The sequence below is a fragment of the Wolffia australiana genome, chromosome 9, assembly GCF_029677425.1.
Source record: "Wolffia australiana isolate 7733 chromosome 9, ASM2967742v1".
Lineage (NCBI taxonomy): Eukaryota > Viridiplantae > Streptophyta > Magnoliopsida > Alismatales > Araceae > Wolffia > Wolffia australiana.
This window is the reverse complement of record NC_135843.1, coordinates 1,048,531-1,054,530: the sequence shown is the minus strand read 5'-3', so window position 1 is coordinate 1,054,530 and position 6,000 is coordinate 1,048,531.

Below are 6,000 nucleotides of genomic sequence, written 5' to 3'. Positions count from 1 at the left end.
CTTAGAAAAATCCATACTAAAGGTATATTAAAAATTTAAAACGTGATTTTTTTATTTGGGGACGAGGGACAGTACCTTTTTCTCCGGACGGGACGAAACTGGCGAAGTCGGGATATGGATGATTTTTGTCTTCAATGGACGAATCCCTAGATGGGACAGTTGGAATGAAGTTGAAATATCCGGACGACCCGGAACTATACTAGTGACATTTTGGTGTTGACATAATGTCATTTCTTTGAGAGAAATATTTGTTCTCTCTCATACAGAATAAGTAGAAAAAAAAAGATTAATCGTGTAGAAAAATCTCGATTTTATTAATTAGCGGCCTTAAAGCTAGCAGTTAAAATAGAGAGAATGAAACTTGTCATTCTCCGTATTTCTTTGGCAAATGCATCTTTCTTAGACATAAAACTCAATTTTTATCAACTAGCAGTCTACAGAGATATAATATAACAGAGGAATGAAGCTTTTCATTCTCTGCATTTCTTTGGTAAACACATTTTTCTACTAAATTTCACTACTGTTGTCTAGTTATAAAACTCAACTTTTATCAAGTAGCAGCCTGCAGAAATCAAATAAAAGAGAGAAATGAAGATTCTCATTATCTGTATTTCTCTGACAAACATATTTGTTTTCCCCATTTGTTGCTTTACATTACACTGAATTTCACTACATTTATCTCATCTAAAAACTCAAGTTCTACCAAGTAGCAGCCTATAGCTATCAAATAAAATAGAGAAATGAAGTTTTTCATTCTTTGTATTTCTTTGATAAACATTATTCACTTGTTGTCGCTTTACTTTTACTTTACTGAATTTCACTACATTTATCTACTTGAAAAACTTAATTTTTAGTAAGTAGAAGCATGCAACTATCAACTAACATGGAAAAATGCGACGTCTTCTTCTTTGTATTTCACTGACACAAACCTGTGTTATTCCTTTTTGCCACTGAATTTGGCTACGTTTATGTGGTCCGAAACACCCAATTTTCTTTCAGTTGCAGCCTCAACATAAGTTTATTGCATTCACCATTTTGCATATTATACTAGGGAGGAAAATCACAAAGAGTACTATAGAGATTGATTCGTAACCTATGACATATTTCCTAAGAGTATTTTCAAACATTGACTCACGCACAGTCTTCATATTGAACTCTTAATTGTGAATTTGGGTACCTGTATTTTCTGAAATATTTTTTAGAAAATACTAATACCGTAAATACAGAGTTTGATGTCCAATAAACCTGATGTGTGGCTATTTATGCTATGAACCAGTTCAAGTAATGTACTTGGACTCCAGTATATATATATTGCTTGCGTAAGTGAAGTGTGTCCAACTTATATATTTATTATTTCATTCATTTAACCCAGTCAGTAGATCAAGGGATCGATGCATTAAAAATTATCAAAAGTAATATTCTCATATGTGCACTCTATCGGTCAAGGATGTCATCACATTGTCTTTTTTGATTTGATATCTGGACATATGGTGGGTGTGTTCAAATTATATATTTATTATTCATTCATTTAACCCAGTCAGTAGATCAAGGGATTGATGCATTAAAAGTATCAAAAGTAATATTCTCATATGTGCAATATATTGGTCAAGGATGTCATCACATTGTCTGTTTTGATTTGATATCCAGACATATGGAGGACCTGAGATCCCATTGAGATCATCCAATGAGCTGTGTGGACTTGGAGTCTGTAAAAAACAAACATACATCATGGGTTTGTCATGTTTTATCAAACTTCGGTGAAACCGGATCAAACCAATACATTCGGTTTGGGATTCACGGGTTTACCAAATGTTTGGCACAGGCTTTGGACAGCAAAACATACCAAAAACCAAACTTAAAAAAAAACTAAAAAATATTATATTTGTTTTACTACAACAAGGTATGGAACACTGGTCTCCTCTCTTGTAGAATCTAGTCCATTCAACCAACTGCACCATTACACTTTTCTTTAACTGAAATGTCTTTAAAATATATAATGATAAAAATATTATTTTGATTCCATGTCCTCTTTGTTGGGTTCGGTGCCTTGGTTTGTCCACGGAAAACACGTTCCATGGATGCGGAAGTGTGTAGATCAATTCACGATCAACCTTTTGGGGAACTCGTCCCACCCTTGACTTTTTTGCTCCGAGACCGTTCTGAAGCCGTTCACGGGTTCGACCTCTAGAAGTATCCACACGATCACTCAGCGCTTGGGTCTCCACGTCTTCTTCTTCAACTCTTCTTGAAAATCTTGAAGACCTCACCATGAAGACACTCTTCCTTGGATGAGTGGAGAAAGGGAGGGGCTCTCAAATCTGGCTTGCATGGGTGCTTAAAATGAGACTCCTTTCCCCCTTTATATTTCACTTAAGGTTTTTCTAAAAAATCCTACAACAAATAAATAACCCTTAAATATATTATAAATTAAAATATTTTAAGTATAATCTACTTTGGTAGATCCATAAATTGATACTCTCAAATCAATTTTTCGTGCGAGTAACACTCTCCCTATGAAACTCTGATTCTTCTATGATTAAGATAAACTATGATTTCTAGTAAATGAACGGTGCTTTTATTTTTTATGTTTTAAAAAATTGGGGTAGAATCTGAAATAGGTAGTGGTAGTTTTCATGAAAATTAGACGTAATATTTTTATTTAGCTTATCAAAATATTAATTTGTTTTTAAAATAATAAACAACAAATGAGTAAATACTTTACATTTTACCATATTGGTCTCTTATGTTGAGACTTTGATGAAATTAAAAATCATGATAGCACTATTCTTTTGATGATACATATATGAGAATTGTATTTTATTATCATTAATGAAACAACTTTTAAAGTCACAAACTATGTATCTAGGTTTATTTAAATATTTTAACAGACTTATTATATTTTAAAAATGATATTCTGACTTTTCTAGATTTTCTAGTATTTTATGAAAATTTATGAAATTAAAATTCATAAAGAAAATAGTTTTATATGTCCAAAATATGATTTAAAATTTAATTAAATATTTTAATAAATCGACTGACTTACTTCCAGGGGTCATCTCAAACGAGGAGAATGTCATTTTCATGATCAACGTAGACTAACTTCCAGTCCGCCCTGTGAGGGTCTCTAGTTGACCCTCGATCCCAAACAATTTTGTGCAATTTTTGATTCCATGTGCGAATTTTGTTCTCTTTGTGCAAATTTTGTTCGGGTTGTGCAAATTGTTCTAATTGTGCGAATTGTTCTCTTTGTGAGAATTTTGTTCGGGTTGTGCGAATTATTCTAATTGTGGAAGTTTTTCTATTTGACCAAATTTTTCTAATTGTGCAAATTGTTCTAATTGTGTAAATTTGCACGAATTGTTTGAATTTTTTTCGGATTGTGTGAATTTTGCGAATTGTTCGAACATCTGTTCTAATTTTTGCACAAAAAAAGAACAGAACAATGAACAGACCCCTGTGCGGTTCTTTTGTGCAATTTTTTTGTTCGTTTTAAATGAATAGAACAGGACGACCATGCCTAATCACAGGTTGAGAAGATAGATCATAGTGTATAGTTGGAAGCAATGTAATAGCCGAGTGGGGCCAAAGCAAGGAATGTAGGAGCAACCTATTTTTTAGAATAGAGACAAGGAGCCGCATGAAGTTGTATCCCTTAGTACAAAAACCTATTTTTGTTTAGTAATTTTTTTCCTATGAAGCTTTGAGACAAAAAACTCATATCAAATTATTATTTGATTATAGGGTGAATCAATGGTGAACATGTTTTAATTATCCACTCAGATTGATTGTTTCACTATTTTAATTAATAATTTAACCTAAGTTTTTACTATAATTTTTTAACTTTGATTTTGATTTTTGCTTGATACTCTTGACTGAACTATAGAATTTACTGAACAAAGACTGATCTTTGATAGAACCGAGACTGTACCAAGTTTAGGTATATGGTTAGGTTTTGGAGAATTTGATATGTAGACTGAAACCTTCTTTCTCTGTATGATACATTCACTAGATTTCCTCGCCTATCTCAATTTCTAAGAGATTTTTTAGCATTATCGATTATAATGCTTTGATATATTTCCATCAACTCTAGAGTGGTCATATAATTGGATCCATTTCCGCTATACTCTACATCATATATGCCTATAAATAATGATGTAGTATGGATTATATAGGTCAACTTGATGTCTCATCAGTATGATACATGTGCTAGATGTTTCATTCAGTTTCAGTTTAAAGCTATCAACTAAAATAAAGAAAAGGAAGCCTCTCATTCTACATATTTCTTTGTCGAATTCCTTTCTTCTCCCTATTTTCTGCATTACATTTATCTACTTGAAAGCTCAATTTTATGAAGTATCAGCCTAGATCTATCAACTAAAATTGAGAAATGAAACTTCTGATTCTCTGTCTAGTCTTCTCCTACTTTAATATATTCAATAAGTCGAGTGCATGCATACTTAGAGGAGTTCCACCTTTTTAATCCTAGGGTTAATAGTATTACATATATAAAGGAAATACTACCCAAACTTAATATGCTTTTTCATTTTCAATATCAGAGTTTTGCTTTATCTGTCATTTGGGATCCTCAAGCCATCTCATTACCATCTCATCTATTTTATTTTCTTTTGTTCTCTAACCATATTTGTTCGTTCTTCTCTCTTGTGGTTTCACTCTCTTGTCAAATTTTTTACAAGCAGTATAAAGCATTATATACTCCACATGCTATATTCTTGTGTCATTTTTTGCATTACCATTCCAGAGACATTGTGGAAGATGGAACTAAGAAGAGGAGATAGGGAGGCTGGAGCAGTTTATAAGCAAAAAGAATCCAAAAGGTTAAAAAAATTAACTATATTACTTTTTGGGTGGAAGTGAGCCAAAACAGGAAGAGTGGATACATAATCCTAACAAAAGTTCTCTCAAATATTTCTCATTCAAATATATGGTCAACGCTGGGAGCCATAGTTATGGGCATAAAACACAACACATCTACCGCGTTGAACCCTTAAAAGTTTTTTTAGAAAATTAGGCTGCAACTGAGGCCTCCTAGTAAACAATTAGTTTCAATTAACTAAGTCAAATAAAATGACTGACTTCTCATCTTCATTTTATTGTTGAAGACCTAGTTTTAGTTACATTTTGACTTAACTTGCACGTACCTTTTAAAAATATTTCTGCTTCTTCTGCAAAGCTTTTGTATGCACTTGTTAGATAGTAGGACTTGCCCTTTCAATGAAAAGGTTATTCATGTTCCTTTGTTTTAAAGAATACTCATGTCTTGTTTTGTTATAAAATATACCTAAAATTTGATATAATATCTGAATTACACATAATACCGCTTGTTTGAAAGAAACTCCCAGAAGTTTATTATTCAATATTTTCAGTATACCCCTGGAAAATACCTATTCTACATATATATATCCATATCATTAAATTGAAAGGTTTAATAAAACCATGTTGATGTCTCAGTTAGGAACAGAAACATAATAAGGGGTGAAATGTTTCCTTAACGAATCCATCCAGGTTTGTATTCTACCCCTTATGAAAACCCATCCAGGTTCCCTAAAGTATCTCAATACTCTAATTTAGTATGTAGTTAAAAGTATCTGAATTTCTTTAGTAACTGATGTATATATATATATATATATATTTATTAGAATACATTTTCAGATTATCTCTTTATTTCAAGAAAAGTTGGTTGAAAATATAATGACTTCTTATAAAGTTTTGACTTTTTCGTACTTCGCGTTCTCTTTTTGGTTGAAGTCAAGTTTTTTCCTTGTATGTCATTTTTTGTTTTAAGTTTTATTTCTTGGAAATATTTTACATATTTAAAAATAATTACGTGACTGTGCTTATAAATAATTTAAGATGATAGCTTTTTATGCGTGATTGAAATACTATCTGAGAGTAAGAGACAATCATTGATCACTTTGACAAAACTATTTAGTGAAGAAATAAGTCGTGATAGCCCAGAAATGTGAAGAAAATATTTCTATA